Source organism: Grus americana, chromosome 9 (genome assembly GCF_028858705.1).
Source record: "Grus americana isolate bGruAme1 chromosome 9, bGruAme1.mat, whole genome shotgun sequence".
Classification (NCBI taxonomy): domain Eukaryota; kingdom Metazoa; phylum Chordata; class Aves; order Gruiformes; family Gruidae; genus Grus; species Grus americana.
The window spans coordinates 25,974,585-26,001,732 of NC_072860.1; positions in this window are offsets into that span (position 1 = coordinate 25,974,585).

The following is a 27,148-nucleotide window of genomic DNA, read 5'->3' on the forward strand; positions in this document are numbered from 1 at the left end:
GGGGGATTTCTTATTGGGCCAAGAAATATTTTTGATTGTTGAAGAAAATGTGTATTGTAATAAAATAGATATCTCACTCTTCAAACCTCAGGAGAGAAAGTGCCTTTGGTGGGAATGCTCTGAGCAACTGACGCCAAACTCAACTGCTGTCTCCGGACAGACAATTCCCTCCCAGGACAACATGGAAACAGACTTTTCTTAGATATATTTATGGTGCCAAATTCCTTTCATAAGCCTAGGATTTTAATTTCTTCTGAGGTTGCCTATTCTAAACATCTGGACAGTCCTAGAAAGGTTTAAAGGCTTTCGTTTCAGCTGCACAGCCTCTGCTCCTCGGACTCAAGAGCAGGAGGACAGAGGTTTCCCAGCCCCTCTGTGAGGCTCTGACATCTGCTCCACAGCTTGAGGCCCTTCAGGTCCTTTCTTATCTCTTTCCAGATGGCAAATGAACCATCTCACCCCGAATAAATGCATGCAAGAAACAGGGCTGTTCACTTTTGTTCAGCCACTTGTTTTTGCAAAAAAATTAAAATAATTAGAAAAAATAGCTGAAATACTTTACATTTACAGTAATAAAACAGAGCCACACATAAATCCTATATTTAAGCACATTGTTGTACATAAAATAAATATACGAAAAATATTCTTCTATTGAGCAGGCAAGTGAATTAAAAGCGTTCCCAGATTTGAAGAGAAAGCCCTGGGACTAGAACTGTGTGAATGATTGTTTTGGTTCACTGCACAGTGTGAATTTTAGCAGGTGTTTTGGTGAACACCTTACCTCTCTGGTTTTGCCTTCTCTTGAAGAAAAATAAAATTTAAAAAAAATCTGTTCTTATAAACATTGGTGCAAATGGGAGCATGGCATTGCCTCCAGATACTGCAAGTGATGCGGGACCCCAGAAACTGCTGCCAGCATCTTCCCAGTCTCATTTCTAAGCTTTAATGACCATCACAGTCTGCTTTTGAGTTGTTACTCCCTTATTTGATCGAGAAAAGGACGTAGGTTAGGGAAGGCAGATGGTGAACCCTCTACTGCCTTAATGACCTTGCGATGGGGAAACAGACAGCAGAGAGGTGGTCCCAAGAAAAGGACTTACTGTGAAAAAGGGCTCTGAGGGACACCACGCTTGCCTCGTGCTGATGCACATAACCTGTACTGCTGGCACCTGGAAGGAGTGGAGGAGAGGTTTTGTTTTAACTGATAATCCTTGGTTTATAATACAAAACCACAGCTGCTAAGCCAGGTTTTTTGGGGGTTGCCGTGTTTGGCGTTGGGGTTTTTTACTCCCCACTGTATGGATATCATTCAATGTGACTCATAGGACGCAGGTTCTGTTTACATCCAGCAAATACACCCGTTTAAAATTCACAAGTTATTCATTCCTCACACACATTTTTCCCCTTCCCTCTGTAAAACAGCTATTTTGTCCCATGCAAGGACATCTTCCTCCAAACCATTGCTTCATCCATTCTGAAGGTGGTTAATTTTAACTATCAGATTTGATAAATTACATATTAAGTGTTCTTTAATGACTAGTGCACAAAACACGTACAGAAAACTCACCATCCCTTCTTGGTGTATTGATTGAGTAGGTTCTGTATGTAGTAGATGTAGTACTCCATGGACACGTGCAGTCCGCTAGTTACATGGTGGAAAATATATAAATTAAAAAAAGACCAATGCTTCTGAAAGTTGCTTTAGGTCAGAAAAAGAAATGCGTACTTATCAGAACTAACATCGAGAAAAAGATAGGGAGGAGCTGAGTTATCTTGAGACTGATAACAGCAATGGAAAAACATTATCTGCTGAATTTCAAAACATGCATCAGGCATTCTTCATGCACTGAAAAAGCCTCAGGCTCTCTTAAATATGCCGGGTTTATTCTGTCCCACATTGATCTCTGAGTGAGAGCTAAAATTAGCCACGTTTTTCTTTTCTTTTTTTTTTTTTTTTTTTTAATTTAGTTGTTTAGGCTCCCAGTTATGGTGATAAAAATAAGTGTGCAATAACGTGGTGTTTCCATGTTGGCTACTTTTATCCCCCGATGGGCACTTCTTTAACCCTACTGCCCAATGGTAGGCAGTGCCATATAGAAGTAAGAACATCTCCTGGTGCCGAAAACTCTTTCCCTGCTCCCTTACAGTGGGAGGTCTTGACAAACGGTCCTGTTTTAATGGTTATCACTGCAATAACCTCAATTCTCTCCTCGCCTACTTTTCTATTCCTCTTCCCTCTGTCTTCTTCCTTCCTTCCAGGCTTAGCTATTTTTCCACATCTTCCAGGAACATCTGTATAATCCATCCCAATTTTTTTTTTCTCCAGTTTATTATTTGTGCAGCACCCCATTTCAGTTGAGTGTCAACCCCCTCCTTATTAGTGACAATTTTGTCGATAGCATTCAGTTCTATGTTCTTGCATTGCCCCAAATTACAGCTTCCACCTGCAGCAATCTCTATAAGAATTTTCATTCCCAACCTCTTTTAAAGGTTGCCTAAAACAAGTAAATGAAAAGCCTGCTGCTGGTTGACCTAATTGGCTACTGTTAGGTTGTCACTCAGCTCCACCTCCTACTAGTCATTAAGCTACAGGGCATCATTTCTTGTTAATTAATAGGCTCAATTACAGTATTTTTTTATCCGAGCTTCCTTCCGCTGCATTACAATCGAGCAAAACACACTGACAGACCCAAACACGAACTCTTGGCCAAATCACGGTCGTCAGTTTAGCTTAGTTTACAGCCTGTTCTTGCTCATGGAGATCTGTTCCTCACCATGTGATTTCCTTCCATATGGCTTGCGAAAAACTCGGGGGAGTAGTGCATGCAGAACTGCTTGGTCAACACATTTGTTACTTCCATCACGGTGGCCCAAAGCACCAATTCATCATGAAATTAGACAAGCAAGGAAGCAGCCAGCCAAAAAACAAAACTGGGAATACAAACAACAATGGAAGAAACCTTGAAAGACTATTGAGCAAACTATATTTAAGATCTATCTTCATCTTGTTCCTTAATTTTGATGTCCATAAGAACTAATTTGTGACCTACATAAAAAAAAAAAAAAAAATGTTATCAATGGTGCTGAGACAACCTTAAAAAAAATAAATCTCCCTCGGTAAAGCTTCTGCTTTCTAAGTACTATTGAGATCTCTCCTCTTTGCATGTGCAGACTTGATTTGTCTGCCTTCCCTGATGCCCTCTTACCTCCACCTTCAATCAAAAGTCCAAGAGCTGTTAAGGCAGGCCTAAAAATAGGCTGCAATTAAATCTTGACGACGCTCTATTCACACACTACTCTTCCAGACAAAGAATAGGCTGCCACATACCACAAACCATTCTCTCAAGTATTAATTCCTGAGAGGAAATAGCTCATCGCTGGATCAGTGTAAGAAAAGATTCTTATTCTTTGCTGTGGAACCGGGTGAAGGAACCAATTCCAGAAGAAATTGTTTCACTGGAAAGGCTACAGAGAGCTGGCAAGAACAGCAGCCTGGTTTGAAGACCGAAGGTAAGCAAATGTGAAAAAAATGCCATGTTTTGAAAGAGTCGCATGCAGCAGGGAGAAGACGCCAGCTCCCCGAGTAGCTCTTCTCTGCAGCATCCCCAGCTGCTCAGACCATCGTTTGGTCCTGAACGCCACTAACAAAATACACATAAAGCAATTTTCCTAACCTCTAACTTTTGTTTTTGCGATTAGTCTGTGTCTTTAAAGGGGTGAACTCAAATTACAAGGGAGGCGCCCACCAGACACTCACTGTCTCTAGAGAGATCGTAGCCTCCATAACATAACGATGTTTGATTACCTTTCCAATAAACAGGCCCTCCACGAGAGGCCAGGCATTTTAAGCACAAGACCACTTTGTTGTTCTACTCAGCAAGAAAAAGCACCAGCCGTATGGGATAGACACGTACTCTGTCGCCTGGGTGCGATGGGAGCAGCACGAAACCCCCCCAAAACAAACCAAAAGAGAAGAGCAGGCACTTTGGGGAGGCTTGGGTTTCCCTAAGCGCCGAGCTGGCTGGGGACACAGACCACGACTACGTCTCAGCCGGGGCAGGGAGTGCAGGGGACAAGTTTCTTTATGTCCTTCTTTTCTCTTGGGTGCTCATCCCCAACTTGGCAAAATCAAGTTTAAGGCATATCTCCTTGTCACAGCTAAGTAACTGTAACACACGCATGCTCACTCTGTAGAAGAAAAAAAAAAAGTAAGAAACAGCATATGACTAGCATTAGCCCATTTGTTGCTTTTCTCAGAAGCCAAGCCCATCTATCCTTTTGTTCACTTATTGTGCAGCTTCAATCTGGTTTTAATCAAGTATTTTCTGTGTCTGCTCTTAGTGCACATTTTAAAACAATTTGCTTTTTTTTTTTTTTAACTGTATCATTTAACTCAAAAACTTTGTACATCAGGAGCAAATGCAGTTGATCACTATGCTTAGTTTTGTGGCAGGAACAAAGCGCTGGGTCAAGGGTATGTCTGCATTAATGGATAGCACAGACTTTAATCCCAGATGACAAATGTATCTGAAATGCTATTCCAATGCATTTGCAAGGATTGCACTGAGAGCATTTGCCTTGAAGATGACAGAAGGAAATGCACGTGCACAGACACGCGCTTGCACAACGTGCACAGTCTGACTAGCAAGCAGCGCTAATAAACTACGTATTAACACAGGTGAGTATGGAGCAGGGAACAGTAAAATGCCATATTTGCAACAAGTCTCGACTAAAAACACATAGGTGGCTGCAAAAATCAGGAGTGCTGATTTTACTTACACTTCATTCACCAAAACAAAAACGGTGCGATCAGGAATCATGACACTGTGGAGCTGTGAACAGCCTTATCCCTGGCAGCATAATCCTATAGTTAGTACCCTTAGATTATTTTTTTTTTCTTCTTCCTTTTTTTTTCCTACAGATAGGTACTGTGTTCAACAAATCCTCACATACTTTCAGTTGTCTGTCATACCAGGGTATTATTCAGCGTTTTGATGGGCAGCGACCGCAAGTGCTATTGCTGCATCCGTGACGCAGTTGCCTCCTCTCCAGCTGGAGCTGCTGGGTGCTGCCATCAATTCAAATGAATGACGCTAACGTACACAAGAGCTGGCTAAGTCAATCGGAAGAAAAGAGCATCGCCGCTATAATTCAATCTGCATGAAACACCTTTTCTGGAATGGAAATATACCCACTTGTAGTTAATTATGACATCTTCAGCAATTCCTTCATTGATTTGAAGGAGGGCATCATACATTTGGGGTTCTCGATCAATTGTTCTCCTTTCGGTACATTTAACTGCTGCAGAATGCAGCAGTATTTTGTACAGCTATTTTGTTGTTCACAGAAAAACAGTCCTTGAAAAACACCTCAGACTCCAATTTATTTCAAGTCATTAGAGCAAAATCTTTCCAATGGACAATATGATTTATAAAGTCAGAGAGATACTTTTATGAACTATCTCATGAATTCTAAACCTTCAATATTTGTTATAGCTCTTTATTCATTTGGTCTCTGAAAAGAAAGCAAAAAAAGCTCGCCACTGAATAAAAAGGAGAATGATTCTCCAATTTCAAACAATAAGCACATCAAATTAAAAAAAAAATCATTTATTTCAGTGCCTCATGCCGCTTAGTCACAAATGCACACAATCGTCTAGCCAGGCTTTTCAGCCCGCACACAGCTATTCTGTGTCTTTGAGGCATAAATTGAAAGTGAGCAACTCTGACAGAGAGCTGAGAGGAATACACAAACTCTGAAGTGGAACTAAACCAGAAAATTTCACATTATTCTTCACGACCCCTTCTCAAATGTACGTACAGTATGCATTCGGCTACCTCCATACTCTTAGAGACACCAAAATCTTTACCCATTTGGGTAAACAAAATGAAGGAGCGAGTCCCCACGTATATCCAAACAGCTCTATCCCTCTGAAAGCACAGCATCCATCAGCCTGGATATTTTAACGACAGATACCGGCCACCTAATTGCACTGACACTTGTCTTTTGGCACAAAGCTCGAGAAGCGCAGCTCCGTGCCCCGAGACGTGCCACCCTGCAAAGATATCTCTTCAGTCCCACCAGCCCCGAGCTATTGCTGCCGAAGAGAGAGCACAGCCTGTTTAACCCTCAGCTAATCCAGCCTTCTACAGGAATCTCTGCTGCTGGGATAGGTAATCCCGTAGCACGTACGGCTTGCGTGCTGCCCAAAGACACCCTGCTCTGGAGCCTCGGAGCATGGGAAGGAACATCACGCGAGCCAAGACGACTAAAGGCTCTTAGCATTTCTCACTGTATTACTACCGTTTCCCATACAGGAGGAAGTAAAATAATAGGAAAAAGCAGAAATAAAGGAAAGGAGGGAAAGAGGTATTAAGCAAAAATTGTGTAATCTCATAAATACAAGCTCTGCATTCAATACTTTGCAGCCAACGCGTTCAAACTCCAACCATCTCCAAAACGCTAAGCCACGGCCACCCTCTCTGGGAAAGGTAGCACAGTTACACAGCATGCTTTGGTACTCGAATTCACATGCTTATTCTGACTCTTTGCAGACCCAAATATCCCAACCGCATCCATATTTCTCCGGAGACCTGCGACAGCTGCCACAGACGGACGCTATTCATTCTCCCCCTCCAAGCTCCCAGACAGGTAATACTGCTGCTGCGCGAGCCTAATAGCTCCGAATCCAGCTGGTTCTTTGCCGTTTGCTTTTTGTTCTTTGCCATTCATCCTGTCTCCTATTTCTCCCCTTTCATTTACCAGGTAACTCTTACTCATCCTTTTTCATCCATCCAGAGTCATGAGTTCTTCTAGTAGTTTCTACCTAAGCTATTTTAATCTAATCTTTCACGGGACTGCTGGCTCAGAATGATAGCTCTTCCTTTCAGACCTCATTTATCATGTTACCATATGGCAGTATTACTTGATTACTGGTAAGGATTCAAAATTTTCTCTTTATTGTTATAAAAATCTATTATGAACCTCTAGACTCCCCTGTATTGTGCAAAGAGAAATAATTATAAAATGTACCCGCTCTCTTTAATACCAATAATTTGTCATCTATAGAGCATTTTTTTCTAGGTATAATAGTAGTCTGACTAACTCATTAGCTTCATATTAAATACAGCAATTTTGCTGTTGCCTAGCCAAATATTTCTAATATTAACGATACAGTTTAGATAAAATGATTTAAAAAGTTGTACATCCAGCCATTTCTGTGTGCTTATGCAATGATAATTAATTATCTTGAAGCTTTTAACTCCAGTCTCTCACTTATTATACTTTTATATTTCTGATGATAATTCTGTAACAGTTTTCTTTCTTACATTTCATAACCTAGTCTGGCATTAAACCCCTGTTGACTGGAAGGAAGGAAGGGGAAAGGAAACGTGTGCCTGGGAACACATTCACCTCTCAGCAAACTGAAGCAGCAAGTTGCAACACGGAGATAGGTTAAGAGCCTTGCTGCGTTCACAGGGGGAGCCAGGAAAAAAATTATGTATACTGTTTGCACAGCAGCAGTACTTCAGATGCTAACACAAGAAAAAAAAAAAGGACCCAGCTGCACACGAGCACAGGGACAGCAGATCCCCGCTGATTGCAGGGGGGCTGGGCGGGATGTGCAGCAGGTCCCAGGCAGGGAATTGCCCTCTGCCACATCCCCGCTTGGCACATCTCACCCTCCGGGACACAACAGCAGGGCCAGGAAGGCCATCTTCTCATCTCAAAGCTCTCGCCTTCCTTTCCCAGGCAAAGTTAGAGGTCTCTTGTCCTCCTATATGAGTGAGCTGGCATTGCTTTAGCTCTTCCTCGCTTGTCAGCTCCTTGGAGTGCAGAGCCGGGAAAGCGCCGGGCCCTGCCAATGGCTCCGTCCCTCTTCAGAAGTTGCGTGCAAAACCCAACGGCAGCAGCACACCTCCTTCTGCATGCTTCACTCAGGAACGCTTCAGGCTTTTTAAGATATTGGCTTCATAGTGTAATACTTCTAAGCCAACTATACATTAGCAAGAAAACTGTATTCTTGAAGATATATTTTTCTCATGGTCTGATTCAAACACAGCTGAAAACAGGGCCCTTCTCTTTGCCCTCACTAATAACTCGTCTGGAACCTCTGCAGCTTTTCCCTCTTCACTAAAACGGTGTGGGTCCTCCTGGCAAAGATGGGAGCACGGGCCGGAGCTGGTCGCTTACAGGGAGATGGGGTCTGGGACCCAAGCAGGAGTCCCTGGAAACGGTCATCTTTATCTCAGTCAGGAAAAATTACTTTTACTCCTTTGCAAAGCCTTTATGGCCATGAGCGTCATAGAAACAAGAAGAAAAGAAAGTCTGCAAAATGCTTGACAACCCTTTCTGCTAAAAAATAAAATTTAAAAAAATTGTACTAATACATTGTGGTTAAATTTCCTGAAATGGAGTTAAACCTTACAAACACACCCCCACAAAATTAAAACCTTCAAGAGCAAATCACCATAGACAAACTCCAAGCAGTATTTGTCTCCAGTAACTCTCCCACACATATTATCACCAGTTGAACAAGACCGGGACAGTTGCACAATATTTGGAAGTTATTCTAGACTTACTCTGTTGACTGTTTACCGCACTGTGGATTCATTTTAAAAGGTGAAATTCTCTGGCACATTTTGGATATGAAGTAAAATTTTAAAAGCACTAATAAGTGCAGATGATGAGCACGAATCTTAGTCTTCTGCCTCTCCCCTGTCACTGGAAGTTTTTCCCTCCTGCCTGAACACTGCATATTTAGAACAGATCCAATTTTTGCATCTTTTATTTGCACAGGTAGGGACAGTTTATTCAAGCTAATTATCTCAGCGTGATTCATCATCATGATGCTCTAAAATAAAAGCAATCATGTTAGATTGGTTGCAATTAAAGAAGGTATTTTTACATTTGGAGAAAAATTACCTGTTGAACCGGCAACTTTTCTCCAAACAACATCAGGATACCTGTTGAACTGGTATGCCACATTTTTTCCTCTCCCTGAAGCTCGAATGCATAGCCCCCAGCTCTATGTTTCTCTCAGTTAAATATCTGTAAAAGTGAAGTGAAAAGCTTTGGACTGCCCACTAAGCCAGTAAAAGTTTTTATTAACTCATTTTAATCAATAAAGCTACCCCTGTTTTGCAGTGTCACGAAGCGGTGCTCGCACACAGCACTGCCAGCGAAGAAACTAACGGAATCAGGATTCGGGGACCCATAAACCGCTCCAGAGAAGTAAAAAGGAATGGCTTTCACCCGATGAGATTTCCCCCAGAGCCCCTCTCAGTCATGCACTTCCAACTGCTAATTAAATATTGCCTAATTGATGCACTCAACCTCTAGCAGATTGGGAGAAGCATGATTATAGATGGAGACTCAGCTCAGCACCGAAACCTACTTTTACATTTAAGTGCGTGACCATGGGTCTCCCCTCTTCCCCATCCCCAACAGCAGCGTGACCATCTGCATCACACCCTGTGCTCCCATAACTGCGGCTTCTCAGCTCCGCTGTGCCTGTCCGTGTGTTCAATGGTTGTCCTCTAGCCCCCTCGGAAAGCATCTGCTCACCTCTTTAGAATAAGAGCTGGTCAAATCTTGCAGAAATACTCTAAAGACTTAACTAATTTCTACCAACCTCGGATCAGAGCGCACAGAAAAAAAAATAAAGATTAACTAACTACAGAAATTAGGAACAGCCACTTTTAGAGCTTATGGTCATTGCAACACACCTCATCTTTATTCTTAGTGATGAGAGAAGGGATGTATAGAATAGAGTATTTCAGTTGGAAGGGACCTGCAACGATCATATGGTCCAAGTGCCTGACCACTTGAGGGCTGACCAAGTTCGCGCATGCTGGTCAGGGCATTGCCCAAATGCCCCAAGCCTGTCAGGGCTAGAGGCATCGACCGCCTCTCTAGGAAACCTGTTTCAGTGTTTGACCACCCACTTAGTAAAGAAACGCTTCCTCGCGTCCAATCTAAACCTCCCCAGCACAGCTTTGAACCATTTCCACAAGTCCTATCGCTGGATACCGGGGAGAAGAGATCAGCTGAAGCGTATGTATACATATGCACATATAAATACATACCTATCACGGGCAGCTCCCTGTTGCTACAGAGAAGTACCTCTGCATTCTTCACTCAAAAGACTTTGCAAGTGCAATGTCCAGAGAGGGCCGCAAACCTTAAGGCTATAAACAGAATAAGAAAAAAAAAATCATTGCTCAAATTTCTCTTTGTTTTACAGTGAAAGCAATTTGCAGAAGCACTGGGCAGAAGGGAATGCAGACAGCAGCCTGCGCAAACCGAAAACAGGAGCCTCCGACTACGGAGCAGCGGTGCGCAGCACACCCAGCCCTACGAACAGCAGCTGATGTAAAATTTCCTGAGCAGCAAACATATTTATAGTCTGGACGATATGCTTCGAATGGGAATAAGAAATGAGACTGTCTCCAAACTGAACTACAGCTGCATCGTCTTTAAATACCTGAAATGTTCAGATACCTGATGGTTTTTAAGTGTCACTCTGCCTTTGATCTTTGCAGAATATGAAATTCATTATCATTCCCACGGCTGATCCTTCACTCTATTTGTTTCCTCTTTAAAAGTCCTGTTTTCTAGCAGAGCTGAAATAACTTTTAAAACCGGATAAAAGCCCAAATTTTGCAGACTGCTGTATCCACCAAAAGGAAGATACTGCTCTGGATTGCACACGGGCGCTGCTCCAGCAGCACTGCTGGTTGCTACACCAGCGAGCATCCCCGGTGCACTCGGCTTGGGGGCACAGAGCCAGCCACCCAAACTGCCGTCGCTGGACATCGCACACAAAAACCAAACCCCACCACTTTTCCTGCTGAACAGCTAAGAAGTGCTTCAGCAGTAAGTGAAGTAACAGACTGTGTGAACGCCGCGGAGAACGACTGCAGCAGACAGGCTCCACTGTCTATATTCGCTCACTCTTTTCACCACGCTGGTGGCAGAAAGCGGGTTCAGGACGTTTCCACGTGGCAACTTTGTGCCCTTTGCCTGTGCCAGTCTCACAGCTGGAAGCACCGAGGGGACCCGTGCAGAGGAGCTGAGCAAGGCCAGCTCGGGTCGGGAAGCCGTACAGCCACGTGGAAGCAATTAACAGACTCAGGCCCTACCTCTGAAGGCTTCTTTCTCCCACCACAGCACCACGTTACCAGCAGGATTTGGGTTCCCTGTCCCACACGGTAAATCCCCCCTCTCAGGCTCTGGGCATCATCAGCTATGACCCATCTGACTGCCACCAGCCATCAGGGATCCAGACGAACACCAACAGTGTTGGCTTGTATCTAATCAGCACCCTTCCCCGGTACTTAGTAAAAAGCAGCCAATATTGACCAAATACTTTATTTCAAATTACAGATTCATAATTTGAAAAGTTTTTTCTCCTTGAGGCTGTACTAAGATTTTATATGAAAATCAATGTATAATGTCTCTATTTGCCATTTCTGTTATTTGTAGTCTCAAATTCAAGGGTGGTCTAAGGAGAAATAAATCCAATGAAAATCAGTGCCATAGGTATGGTACGCTCTTGAAGCAGCAGCTGAGGCAGAACTCTCTAGAAGGACAGGAGCCTTTTTTTTTTTTCTTCCTTACTTATCAATGTCAGGGGAGAAAAAAAACATAGGAAAAGACTGAAAGAGTTTCAGTTTTTCACTCTTGGGACAAGGTCTAACTCACAACCTCCTTTGGCTATACCACCTCAAGGTAGGGTGAGCTTGGATTTACACCCTGACAATGAAGACTTTTTTTCCACCGTACAGAGCCATGAATGAGTACTTGTGAAAGTCTTGCTGCAGGCTGGGTGAGCACACAAGTGTCCTGAGCATCACCAGAGCACTGTGCAGGACCACACCACAGGAGAAGCGTGCAGAATCATCATCTCTCTGTTGAGCTTTTCACATTTCTCCTTCGCCTTCCCCAGGCTGAGCAAGAAAAGAAATAGCTTAAAAAATTAATGTTCTTGTTTTCCTTCTCCCCACCCCTGCCTTGTTTGTTCTTTGGAGCTGGAGAGAAAACAAAGCTGCTTCATTATTTACTGCGACCTTAAATTTTTGATAGTAGTCAAAGTCAGCTGCACCGCATTAAAGGGTACCCGCTTCCATTACCCAACAGCAAAGTTAATAGCAGGAACATCGCAGTGTGTCAGATTCGCATGTAAGCATATGGACACACTTGGGTTTGCGAGATGAATCCTCTGCCACAGTAAAGGCTGAGCTTGTCAAATGAATTATTGAGGCAGTAACTGCAAATTAACACAAATTACACGCAGTTATCAGAAGGAAACTTTCTAATTTTTCCCCTCAAAGTTTCGAGAAGAGAAGTGGGAAAAGCTTCAGAAATTGTACCTCCCAAGAAGGAAACAGCAACACATGCTCTCAGCCAGCTTTGCAAGCACTGAGTTAAAAGACAGCTGAAAGAGGAAAGCATACTTCAAGGCTAAAATTACTGAGCGGTATTATACAGCAGGACCGATACACGCTGGCTTTGGGTATCGTGCTGTGCCAAGCTCAGTTACAACTCCTGCCTCTCCCTGAAGGTACAAAGCCAGCGCTTTTTACAACAGAACTGCAGTCTTGAAGAGCGATGCCTATCCATCCCCATCTTCAACCCGTGCTTGCTTTGTCCCGCAGGGCCATCGGAGAAAACAGAGGAGTCCAAGCCGAATTCGCCAAGAACGGAGCTGCCTCCTGAAACCCACCTGGAAACGAGCGGCTGAACCTGCACGTGAATTAAGGTTGCCGTCTCTACTTTTAACGGTATCACCAGCCTTGCGAGATTCATCGTTTCCGACTACCACTTCAAAAATAAGCAATGAAACTTTTTTCGTAATAAGACCCTTTGAAACAGAAGGCTAAAGACAACATGGGGTTTTTATTATTATTACTCCTCCTCCTATTCTGGAATGCACAATCCCCCAAAGGTGCTCAGACTAACAGGCAAGAGCCGCCTGCTTCCCAAACTGCTAGCCGTTACAAAATCAGGCTCACAAACACGAGGTGCTTAGTAGCAATTCCTCTCTATAAATTAAATTATAAATTTATTTCTATCTGTCCTTTGTATGTCACCTGGGGCAACCAGAGAACTTATGGATATATTTCACATTAAGGAATGTGTCAGTGTCCCCCCGCCCCCAGTTTTGGTAGAACAATTTAGTCTTCAGAATCTCATGAGAGGGTTTTCTGTTCCAGCCTGAGAAATACTCTGAATTTTCATTTATTTCTTCCAATGAAAGCTCATGTCTTTCTCACATCACGTCATATGCAATTTGCTCTATGTTCCACCAGCCAGGTTTCCCCCCCCCCCTCCCCCAATTCCACTGGCACAAAAGCTGTGACCCTGTGAAGAAGTGGGAAGGTTACAGTCCTATCCGGGGTGCTGCAGCTAACCCTTTCATTCGCAGAGATTCCCTCCTCTGGGGCATCTTTTCAAAGCCTGCATGATGTGATTGATGTAGACATCTAAGCCCTGGTGTTATAGTAATTGCCATTTCTGTCACTGTATCTGCAGGGTTTCCTCTCCATTATCTCAAAGAGCTCTGGATGTCTGAAACTGTAGAATTGTAAATAAAAAAAAAAAAAAAAAAAGGAAAAAGTCTGTGCATCTCTAGGTACAGAGATTGCCTCTTATAGCTCTGTTGAAAATAGTTCACGATCGCATTGCAATCTTAAAGATTAATAGTAAAACTTCAAGAATAAGTTTCCTTATCCTTTTCTTGCCTATCATTTTCTTTGGAAGAAAAAGCTTTGCCCCAGCAGCTCAAACCATGCAGCTCTAATGCCTTCCACAAGTGGACTTTGCACACTTACTGCTTTTGTCACTGGGGGTACTCAAGGATCATTAAGAAATTAGCACACATGACGTTTGCTGAAAAACCAAATACGAGCAGCCCCTCCTCTGCAACCACGCATGAGGACATCTCTTTCATTTAAAAAGTACAGACAACTACTGCTTTCAGCTTTATCTTCAGTTTTTTCAGAACCTTTCCTAAAAACTCCTCACTCTAAGATGTCTACAGTTTGTGCTGTAAGTCATTGCTTCAACCTAAAACTCATCACAGAATATCTGGTGTTGTTACTGCTTTTTCTTAATAAAATTAAAAAGAAACGAAACACAACATAGATTAACCATTTAGAGTTTTTCTGACACATCACCAAAACAACATGGAAAAGACGAATGCATTCCAAAAAACTTATAGCAAGAACAAGTACCTGATCCTATTTGTTTTAAATGGAAACCTTTTCACTGATAAAAGGGTGAGTAAATCACTAGCAACAATCCCAGCAGTTACAACTGTGCATATTGTAGAATCCTTTAGGTTGGAAAAGACCTTTAACATCGAGTCCACGCGTTAACCCAGCGCTGCCAAGTCCACCGCTGAACCATATCATGCATCTTTCTCCTGTAAAGACAAATACAGCATTTCCTGGACCTGCTTCCACCTAGTCCTAGATCTTCTGCAAAACTTGACCCAAGACTTATTCAACATTTAAGCATCAAAACTGAGAAATTTCTTTCTATTTCTTTGCCCAGTCTTTCCATGAATAGGAAGATGTGTTTAATCTTATTTTACCCGTTATATTAACCTGTGACCATAAATCCCCCTTGGCCAGAGCACTACTTTTAGCCAAACATCCCCTATCTGCTTACTCTCTCCCCTCCAAGTTGCTTCTTGCTTTTTCCAGCAGCGCAACTTTAATTTAAAATTTAACAGTTTTAATGAGTTCCTTAAAATTCACTTCGCAACTGCTTCGATTTGTTACGATTCCTTCTACAGTGATTTCAAGAGACAAGGAGTACAGCAGTGGATCCTTTCAAATGCATCTGCACGGCGCAAGGCGGACGACAGCCCCTTCCAGGCACAGGTGCCAGCAGTCTTTTTTTTTTTTGCACCATTGTGCTTCCCAGTCACCATTGGATACTAGGACAGGTTTTGCAACTTAGTTCCTGCTTCAAAAAAATACGTATTCATATATATATATAAAAATAGCAATGGAAGAAATAAGCCTTTAATATTAATACTACAGGTTTTAAAATTAAAGGCTTTGCTATGGTTTCAGAAATCACTTCCTTTGTGATTTTAGCCACTTTTTCAGTGGCTGCTGATACGGGCACCACAAATAAACAGTCAGTAAGCTGCCTGGCCGATTGGTGACACCAGAGGGTACGTCCCTGCCTGGCAGGGTCTGGTTGTGGACCTGTTGGTCACATTTTTGTGCAATCCCCTTTTGGGCATCCCAGAGCAACGAGCCTCGGCAGCCTCCTGCACCAGCAAACAGTGAGGCTCACTTTGCACACTGGTGCTGTTTTAAACCTTACTCTTATGGTTTTATTGCATTTCTTGCTCCCGACTTCTTAACTGCAGAGTTTGGTGAAAAGCAGACTGCGCACCATTGCCTGGTAGACAAAAGTCCCTGCTACAGCAGTGACAAGTGACAGCAGGTAGCTAGCGTGGATCCCAGCAAGGCTTCACCGTGCGACTGGATCAGGTCGTTAATTTGCTTCAGGCACTACCTGACCTCTGCCTATCTACCCCGTTTTCAGGAGAATTAAGTTTAAAATCGTCATAATTGCCTGGACGCACAAGGATCTCATTTGAAATCAATTCATTCAGTTTCCCCTTCCGTGTTTCTAATATTGTTTCTGAAGTATCATGACAATTTAAAATAATTATATTTTAATTAGCGCTGATTTTCAGTGGAAGTCGTGCACAGCCACTTAACAACTTCCACATTAGTACCCAAATAAGTTCCCTGTGATTATCTGGAGACTCAAAAGCAGAAATAATGAGATATTGGTATAATTTTTATTGAGTTCTTTTTATAAAGATCTCTAACGGTCTCTATGAGCAGCACACAGAGCCAGAGAAATAAGTAAAATTAGCTCAGACAACAAAAACCCCAAAGATGCAAACTGGAATTCACAATTGTCTAAAATATTTGCTTTGAATTTACTCTATCATTTTTAGTAAGAAATAACAGCACTCTAAAGGATGACAGTACACAGACAAATATTTCAGTTCTTTTTGTAAACACACACCTTGGGTTTTGGGGGGGTGGGGTGGTTTAGGGTTTTTTTTTAATTTCTAGGAGTTACTTAGAGAACGTACCTATTCAGTACCTTCTTTCCGCATGCTGTATATCACCCAGGAGTCCCCGAACACCCAGCGAGGTTACCGCTCTCGCCTTCGCCACTGAAGCAGAGCTGGGACAACCAGGGTGAATTGGCACGGCAAGCGGGAGCCTTGGATAACGACTGAGTCGAAACAGAAATCAGTCTTGCTGCGACTCAGGGCAGATGATGCATTGCCAGATTTTCTGAAGATCACTCTGAGAAGTTATGACATAGTCCTTGTAATCGTTGTCCTCCCTCCTGTGCGGTGTGCTAAGTCCTCTCCACCCAAGCGTGGCAGCGATTCCCAGCAGCAGCCTGGGCTCCTCGCGGGTCGGGGTTTCCAGCCCCAAACCCCGCTGCGGCTAACGCTGCTTTGCTCCTCTGAGGTGCTTTTAACAAGGGATCCCAAAGCCGTTTTAGCATCTCCTTTATGAGGTGCGTGGTTAGAGCTGCATTCATTTCACGGATGCAGAGATTCACCAGTCATGGGTATTCACTGGGAACGAAAGTCAAATGTCCTAATTAGTCACATAGTCCACTAATCGCTTGATTATCTTCATTTCCTGAAGCCAAAACAATTTAATTTTAAGTTTTGAGGTTATTTGTGCACAGGAGGATAGTAGCTTGAATTAGAATATGTAGTAAAAAAAGCAGCACATTAATTTCACTGGAAAAGCTGTTTGTTTTGAATACAATAGCTTAAAACCCCCCATAGCTAAGTAGCAGTAGCATGCTGCAGACGTACCTACATCCCTTTTTTTTTTTTTGACAGCCTGAATTATGGAAGCGCAAAAGGAAGAACAGTCATGTTGCTCCTAGACTAAAATTGTGAGCAATACATTTTACAGAAACAAAGCAGCGCTTTAGAGAGTGGGTATTTAAATGACATGGCATTACTCCTAAAGGAAATTTTACTGACAACAGCATGCAAATGTTTGGTATAGTGTTTGGCACAAAGAGAGAACATATGGTATTTAATGCAAGCAAATTAAACAGCTCTATGCTACAGTCAACTGGAGATGCATCCTACTGTAGCAATCCTAAATCCGGTATAAACAATTTCCCTCCAGATTTGCACCTGTATGAAACTGGTTGAATACATGCATGGTTCAACCAAGTAGACATTGTTAAACTTCGTCCAGGCTTTCCAGATGCATACAAACGACGGGTTCTAGGTAAAATTTACAGTGAACTATTTTAGTAATTCAGAGCTTCTCCATTTCTGCTCCTGAACTCAAGTGGCTGATACGCAATCTGACTGGCCATCTGCACATGTGATCAACTGTCATCTCTTCCATCATCAGTGGATTTTGCTGTTCTTCATTTAATCTCAGTTGATTGCATTTAAATTACTCTCAAATAAATGAATTAGCAGCTATCTACAGACCAGAACTAACTACGCAAAACCGCATGCTGCCAAAGAAAAAGAAGTCTAGAAGAGCATCCCCGACCGTGGCCACTTGTATCACATTAACAAAGTCAAGGTTGCTCGACACCACACTACGCCCCGAGTTACCGGGATGATCCGATCCTGCCCAAACCACTTGAGTGGTTAAGCAATGCAGGCTGCTGCATCGCAGCCCTCTGACCCTCAGATGGAGAAGACTTTCTATCCCCTGAGCATGACCCTACACACGAGATGCTTTGCGTCAACCGCAGCCCAGCTCTTCGCTTTCAATGGCATCACCATGCTGCAGGCATCATTGCTTCCCCCCACTAAAATAAGGCATTCTTTATCCTGTAATTTTAACTCTCTGCATTTCCTTCAGCTTGCTGTTCCAACTCTACCTTGCTAAAAATCCACCATGCAGTGCAAATAACCCAAACTAAATTTCCTGTGTAATGATATTATAATCACTGAATCTTCGGTTTCACCACGTTCATCAGATTTGGCTCCTTTTCTAGGATGAAACCCAAAAAATCTCTGTTCACATCGGCTGCTCAGTAGACTGTTCAGGGAGATAATTTTGTTTCACCTCTAGAAATACTTGAAGCTATTCTGAAAATATCCCTGCAGTCATTGCCAATAAAGTAAACTAACCAAAATCAATGCTTCTGACTTCTTCCACAAAATTCAAACATCTATATTAACTAACGTTTTCTCTTCCCTTGCCCTACCCTACAGATCTATAAACATCTAACCCGTTTGTGGAAATTTACATTACAATACCCATTTCAACCCATACTCAACGTAACGAGCTAAGGTACGTATTACAATTCATAGAGAAGGTATTTCTTATTATTTTAAATTAAAGAATAATTTTGTTACCTGAAGGATTCTTTCTATACTTTAGTATTGCTGAGGGTTAGTAATAGTATTAAAATAAGATATTATGAACTATAATCTCAGAATCAATGTCAAAATGTTTCAGCTATTTTTATGCTAAACATCATCTCTATGGAAACACCACAGTTAAATTTAATATGAATTATAGATTTTTCTAGTAATACAGACCAGCACTAAAGACTCCAGACTAGTTTTAAAGGGAACTAAGACTCTGGGTTTCTGAACTGACTTACCAGATACCTTAACCATAATCATTTTTTATCTTTGTGCATTAACTTTCTCTCCTGCAAAAATAATTGCCTTTATGGCTATATTATGAATTATCAGTTGAAGTCTCAGAGTTCTCTACAAAAAAAAAAAATCTCAGAAAATATTAACAGAGACCCATCTACACTCTCTTTGACTAATGAATTAACTGCTCCTACACACACTTTAACTCTGAAAGACATCTCATAATAGCAAATACAATTATTTCTATCTTCCCATCTTTTTTTTTTTAAATGAATCATTTTTAACATATATTTCTGTGGAGAGTTTGGGAAGCACGGCACAGTGAAGGGATGGTGCCACACTCTCTTATTATCTTCATGTTAAAAGAAGGCAGGCATACAACAAGCAATATTTTAACCAATCTGGCCTCAAAAACCTCTAAATGAGAGTTTTGCCCAGTACAAATTCTATGAAGTTAAGCTACTTCAATTTACGAGTCCATGCTGGACACAGCCTCAGTTGCAGGTGATGTATTTGATGTACTTATTGATATGTAATATAAATTGATGCCCCCTTAATAAATATATATTTCCTTTCTATGCTTTTATTGTTACGGCTTAATAATTTTTTACTATGGCTAGTTTATTTTAGTGTTAAGGACTAAACTTAATTTACACTAACTTAAGCCTTAAAGGACTTTAATAAAGGTGACAAATTAATTCTGCTGGGAGCATTCATTGCAGAGCATCCCGAGCAATCCCGAGCGTCGCTTAGAGTCAGCACGGGAGAACGCAGCTTATTCACGCAGTTCGAGCTGGGACACAGCTCGCACCAGGTTACGCTACTGAAAATAAATGCGTTGGCAAGTAAAAGGCGCATTTCAGTCTAAAATATTGCTAAAAGTTTAACCCGTTCTCGAATTGAACAGGCCCCCAGCTTTTGGGCTTCCTGACAAATGAGATTATTCCAGCTTGCGATGAACGGCCAGCTCGGTGGTCAATTAAGAGGAGGCCAACCCGCTTTTTACGTGGCTTTCAAATGTTGTTGAATTACTGCATCCAGCAACAGCAGTCGCTCTCAGCACATCATTGTCACAGCACGTGCCACTTAGATTCACAGCAAAACCTAGAAAATACATCGAAGTGTCTTTAAAATTCAAACGCCCAGAAATCATGCATGCAGTCTGGACACTCGCCCTGGAAAACACCGTGCAGCCGGGTCCAGGGCTTTCACGTGCTGAGGCGAAACTCGGTCTTTTTGGCCCTTGCTTTTCCAGGTTAATTCGTATTTCAAGATTTTGAAGACTCCTAGGGAGCATGGGGGAGGCAGGTAAGCAAAGCAGCTCTGGCCTATCCTGGGGGAACTTCTATTTTCTCATTGTCATCAGTGTCTTCTCTCGCCTGATTTAATCAATAGGCACATTATATGTCAACAGTCAGCACCTCTGTGTCAGAATTAACAATAAATCAAATCAGCACTATAAACGTGCTGAAGATTATACAAGTCTGCCCAGTTTTTTTGCTGCCAAGATAAAAATCCCAGCAGTGACAGCTAAAGTGCTGCAGTTTGCCAAAGGCACCGTATCAGCAAAGCAAGTCCCGGGGAATGGAATTAGCAAGGCTTTAAAAAAAAAAATAAAATTAAATACCTGGGAATTAGAAAGAGAAAAAAAGAAATCTTGGTCTGCTAACTTACAGGTATAGCAACTATTCTGAAAACACTGGTGTCTGGTATAAGAGCGGAAGGCTTCTGGACAGGAAAAAACACTTTGGAGAACAAAGTATCAAAATTAAAAGATTCAAGAAAAAATATATAGGTAATTTTTACACTGCCATGATGATTGTTATTAATTTGTGAGTATTTAAGAAAGCAATGGCTCTATATAACTTTATCATATCACTACATGGACCATCAGACATTACACCCTGTGACAAGGAAAAAAGTTCAATATAGAAAAGGTTTTAATGTGCTTTGTCCGTGATGAGCAACAGAAAGTTCTACAGAAACTCCTTTCTTTGTCATAAATCATATCAGCGGAACGCCTCTAAGAATCCCCATTCTCTACCTGAAAACTTTCTGCTCTGATACTTCTTGTCACTAATAAATAACACTTCTATCAAGGACCAGCTATCCTGATAGAAACAGAAAAGTGCATTTTAAATCATAACCCAAACCGTAGGAACCGACTCGGAACTCCCCATCCCCGCAGAAGAGCATCCCCACGCGCAGAGCAAGCCCGCGCCCGGGCAGGAGCGGGGAAGAGGTACGATTTGTTCGGCATAGGACCTGTTCGCAGACCTTGGAGTTATTTAGGGTCAAATTTTATTTGCCTTTTCTCACGTAGGGTGTCTCAGTAGCAGTTCGCAGGGATAAGAGTTGTTTGATAGAAACCATCTATCGAGTTAATCACCGAAAGTACTTTTCTTTAAGCCTATGCCAATGCTTGCTGGAAGGAACCCCAGGTGAGGGTGACACAGCCGCAGTGGGAGCCTGAACAAGCCAAGCAGCAACGGTGACAGAGCTTTGCCTTCAGCTGATCGTGTTAACTTGAGGGCAGGGAGAGCACAGTGCATTTCCCCTCCATTAAATTTGGAATTATATAAGTTTGCTACTATTATGGGGGGAGGACGGGCAGAAATCAGGTGGAAAAGCACTGCAGCTTACTAAGAAATCTTGTACTTATATAAAATTATATGCTTTTGTAAATATTTTATGCAGTTTAGATTTTCAGATTACGAAAAAAATATATATCTCCTCCCCCCAGGACTATTCATTGCATGTGTTACTTTTAAAGCGACTGTTACTATTCACCTAAGACACCTACACATCCAACTAATAGAAGAAGCCTGGTGACATAAGATTACAACATTAGCATACAAGGCTTCTCATGTATAATTTATAGGTACCATGGTTTAAGCTATTTTTTCCCCTTCTTGGATGCTAGGCATAGCGTTCAATTCCAGCTAATCCTTTCATCTTTTTCAATCTAGATTGTGAAGGTCAAACCAAATGCAATATTCCTTATATAACCCGAACCAAGGCCAGCCTTTGAATTTTATGATCAAAATTTCCCTCAGGAGGATAAAGTAGGAGGTAGCAATCAGTCCACCTCCTGAAACTAACCCCAGCTAATTACTGAACCCTTCCATACTAAAATGCCTATCTTGAGAAAGAAAACAACGCTCGTACCGTATTTTTGACAGGCTCAAGGGCAAAGCTGAAGGAATCGCACAGAGCACAAGATGGTACTTTCCCATGAACTGCATCCCGTATGATTTGAAACAGTGACTATATATGCTATAAAACTAGTCCTTTTGTCTTTATCTGATTGTTTTTTCCCTAAAGACAGATTGACATAGCTACGGGCCATACACGGCACTATGTCTGCAACAGTACTTTGTGCAGAAATTCAACATTAGAGATCTTCTCAGAGGGAAAAGCATCCTCCCCGCTTACGTTCTCTTGCTCACAGCTGACAGAGTTGGAGAGGTGAAGGATCAAAGTACTTGACATTTGCAAAATTTCACTCCAATTGCCTCTCTTAATTCACAGCCTGCAGCTACAAACACAGGCACAGGCGATGGGAGGGAAGAGACCCCTGAGGTTGGCTGGTGCCCGTCTGCAGCCCCAGCGGGCAGGGGGGTGGTGCCACTTGGGGGTATAACATCTCACATCTCCTGAACTCACATTTGCCTGTACCAGGTTGCTCTTTGCTTAGTAGTTAGGTGATTTTTCCTGCACAACTGCAATTTCTGCATGAAAACAGGAGGGTTTCCACATGCACGCTCTTCCTGGACAGCAGTTCCACAGGCATCCCCTGCACACGCGGCTTGGTCGTGCTTCCCGTGCCCTCTGGTATTAAAAAGGTCCCAAAGTAGCTGCAAGGCTACTATCCAAAAAATAAAGGCTAGCACCACTTAGAAGTATTTTTCTTTTTCCTCTTAAAATACAGTCTAAGAAACAAGATTCAGCTATTTAGCATGGGCAAGTCTGGGGGAATCCTGAAATGCCACATTTCCAGGTCTCCTGCATTTTGTGTCCCTTAAAGCTCCTAACATCGGTCACGATAGGAAAGGTTTCGTGAAGTTCCCTGCCTGTTGCAAACGCGTTACGCACCATCATGCGTTCCCTTGTAAACCACCTTCATTTGACAGACGTGGAATTAGGAAGATGGCATGCTAGCCAAGCGATGTGTTAGCAGTAACCAGAGGATTTCATGCCTTTTTTTTTTTCCTTCAGTGAAGACTGGACGCATAGTTATTTTTTCATATCACCTTGAGTCGATACTTTCCATGCCTTGGGCTCAAATCACAAATACCAGAATAAAGATTATTTCAGGTGTCTTACATCAAGCACAAAATGTTTCGGACTTATAAACAGTAGCAAATAGAGGTGAGAAACCTTTATCATTTCCAGTAAAGCTTTTTAGCAGTATTTTTTTTAAACTTCAGTACAGGATTAAATAATTTGTAAGCATCCCAAGAATGTCCATACAGCAAAAGGGGAAAGTGGCATTTTGATGGTTTTTTGCTTTATTTGGGGTTTTTTTTTAAAAGGTGTTCTCAAGAGAGCATTTGTATAAGCTGCTATTAGACATACTGGTGTAGGAGGACTGGAAGAACATTTTTATTTGGAAATACTCTTTGCATATAACCAATGAATAAAACATAGCCCTTTGTGTGCACATTATATCATGTAGCATGACTAATCTTGGAATACTTTCTGGCTTTTCTAAATTCCAGAAAATTAGCGGATTAGCTCAAGTTGCCATTAATAAAAGATAGACTGTCACCTTAAGACTCGGTTAAAAAGAAATAAAACAACATAGAGGCTTCTGAAAACTACTCCTGCTGTTTGCCCAGCCCCTGGCAGTAACAATACCGTCTGGAAACTTGGTGGCCTCGTTCTCCTAGACTCTTTTTTGCACTATCATTTACCACTATCTTTGTTGTTGTTAGTCTAAGAAAAAAGATATTCAGATCTTCTTGCAATGCTTTTTCCCCCACCTTCCTTAAATAATAATACTACTTATCTAAAGTAGATCAAGATAAGGATGACATTTAAAAAAAAAAAATAGTCCTAAATCTTTCTTTTCTGATTAAAAAGTTGGACAGGCTACAATTTAGAGAGGAGGGACAAGCCACACACGTGGTTCTGCTTCATCATCTCCAAAGGCTGAATATTTCTTAAGCTTAGTTTGTAAAACCTCTGTGGAAGGGACCGCAATTTGAATGAGCGGTTGCGTGCTGCGCACCGCGAGTTCTCCTGGTCTACGTGTAGGGTCCGGGGCACGACAGCAACACAAGTGAGGAGCAGCAGCAGAGCCCAGCACCCAGCGATATGAGCAACAAAATAAAAATAGAAACATCACAGCCACTGGCTCTGCGCTCTCCCCGGGAAGCAGGGAAACCACTCCGCAGGTACCAGTGCAAATATTGCAGTTTAGTTGCCAAGCAACCCGCTTATCCTCTGAAATTCATGTTCAAGTAGCTATAAAATCACTTGTTCAAAGAAACCAGAAAACAAAAACAAGTTGTATCTGCAGCGTCCTATTTTGCTAAGCAAAGTGCAGGAGAAGCAAAATCTAAACCCCAACCAGGGTGTTCTGAACATAAACGAATGGAAATCACAATATTAGCTCTGGGATGCCAAAACTGCATTTTTCTCATCACGCAAACAAACAAACGGAGCACTGTGGGAATCGGTGCTCTCCAAAACGCACTTTGGCAAGGGGCACCCACTCATGCGCCAGCACCCAACATGACCCCCCGCACCAGGTCATCTTGATGAGCCTCAAAATATGATTTTACTCCAGAACGCGGGGAAGAAATTGCAGGAAGTATTAGCAATAGTGATCAAAGCCGGCTGACCTACTACGGCACACAGGCAAACGTTTGCGTAGCTGTTTCTAATGATTCAGATAAACTCAATCATACAATCTTAAACACGCTATACTTAAACATCACACATCCTAAAAAGCTATTTGTGGGAGGATCGTTTTATTCTTTCATTACTATAATAAGCGAACAGAAGTGAATTACATCAATCCAAATACAGTCTGATGTGAAATCAAGTCCTGGGTTTTTTTAATCAAGTCGCTCACGGGTTTTTTGGCCATCCACCATGAGAACTGAATAGAAATGCCAGCTGAGGACCACAAATTTCAGTGAACTATTTTCAGATTTTTCAGTTATTTCCCATTATTCTCTAGTACGTCTTCCGCAGACATAAATATATACACGCATAAATCTTACCTGCATACACATGTATGTATATGTACACATATATGCAAATATAAATGTAAAAGGGTCAATATTAACTCCCTTCCACTCCTAATACCTTCAAAATTGAAACATTTCATTTAGAGACTCTGGACATTTTGGAACACAAAACTTTAACAATAAGGAAAAAAAAAATCTTTCCAGTTTGAATCAAATGAAATGTTTTGCTTTACCAAATTTATTTATTTTTCTGTTCAGACAGGTTTGGAAAAAAGATATTTAAAAGTTTTTTTATTTAAAACCAATTAATGAAGTAATAAATATTTCTTTTCTTTCTTTTCGGTTGCTGTGAGAGGGTCTAACCAGACTCCACCAAGGCTTACCGTTATCAGCAGATGCCACGTTATACCATGCCCCTCTTTGAAGCCTTAGTCAGGAGGCTGCTCCTCCCCTTGAAACCTCCTTCTGGACACCAAGAACTGCAGTTCAGGGTAGCGCAGGTGGCTCGGTGTGGGCATCCTCTCCCAAAACAGCATCCCTGGGGTCACAGCTCTTTACTGTACACAGATACAGCAAATTAAAATTGGGAAGAAAAAAAAAATGCCAACCAACCAAACCCCAACAACACCGCCAAATAAAAAAAAAAAAAAAAAAGATATTTTCATGTTAGAAAGGCTTCTAATCAAAACCAAAGTTTACTACAGATTAGAGACAGCATGGGGAGTACAAGAGTTTCAGATAGTGGGTAAATTATTGTATAACATCTCTGAAATACGCTGATTGAAGGGTTTGATTTTTTTTTTTTCTTCCCTTTAAGGACAGAATCTTTAAAACTATAATACGTCTCTGTCACTGTGCTGGTCCATAATACTGTGTCTTTCACTAATCTTATTTTCCTGTCTCCTTGTTTCCCCTTGCTTTTGAAATGTTATCTTCTCCAGGATAATAAAGATATACCTCCTGAAGGTCTTTTTCCTCCGTTTTTCAAACATATAGTTTATAACAAAGTTCTGGTACAGGAAAATAATTGCATGAGAGCGAGCTGGGGATGAAAGACATGCAGAGAGCAGAAAACTGGGGGGACAGTTGAATACACCAGATTCCTACACTCATGACATCTCCACCCGGGGAGCTGCAGGAACCAGGACAAAACATTCATTACAAATGCAAGTTGGGTGGAGAGTCAAATATTTACAGGGAAGATTTTTCCTGAAGAACAAGAGATCCTTGGTTTCTTTCAAAAAAACTCAGTCTGCGGGACCTGAGATTTAAGTTTGAGGAACCAAACCTAAAATTAGCAACAAGTATCTGCGAGCAAACCAGAGTCTGTCTGCTCTGACCTTCGGCAGGGAGCTGCCAGCTGAGGCCAGGCTTTCACACTGGCCAAACCCTGTGTTTAGCGTGAGCAGACGCAGTCTGATCTCATTTACGATTTCATTCAAACACCATACAAACAACTTCCGTGCGGCTTTTGTTGTTTTGTTGTTTTGGTGAGGGGAGGAGGCAGCATGGTGGTGGTGTTGGTAACCATTGCGACACAAGGCTGAAGCTCCAGGCTTTAGCTGCAGATCCAATCTGGTCGTGAAGGACGACTGTGTTGTCCATAACACATTGTCAACAAATTTATACAGTTAACTAAAAAGAAAAGTTTGAGCAATGCATCCATGGAAACAATTGTTCGTGAGGAGGCAGATAAACTCCTGCCTAAGTCCTTCTATTACATATATATATGTGTGTGTGTATATATATGAATAGATAAAGCTAAGATGCATATCTATATATTCAGATACACTTTTTATATATCTGAATTTTCAGGAAGTTTGAAATCTCATGTTTTCTCTTCTTAAACCCTTCCCAATTTAGAGTTCTTCAAAAAGTCACACCAGTACATAATTTTTCCTCTTCAGTTTCTCCTGCACTCTCTAGCTCAAAATAATCAATGGCATCACACTGGTTTTAACCAACTGTGCTTTCTATAGAATATTTCAGTTGGAAGTGACCTATGACAACCATCTAGTCCAACTGCCTGACCACTTCAGGGCTGACCAAGTTCAAGCAATTGTAAAGGGCGTTGCCCAAATGCCTCTCAAACGCTGACAGGCTTGGGGATCAACCACCGCTCTAGGAAGCCTGTTCCAGTGTTCGGCCACCCTCTCAGTGAAGAAATGCTTCCTCACATCCAGTCTAAGCCTTCCCTAGTTTCTGCATTTCTGCAATCCTATTTTCTGGAAACACGTACGGGCCAGTTTAAAACATTTAAATATTCATTTACCTGTACAAGAAGTTACTG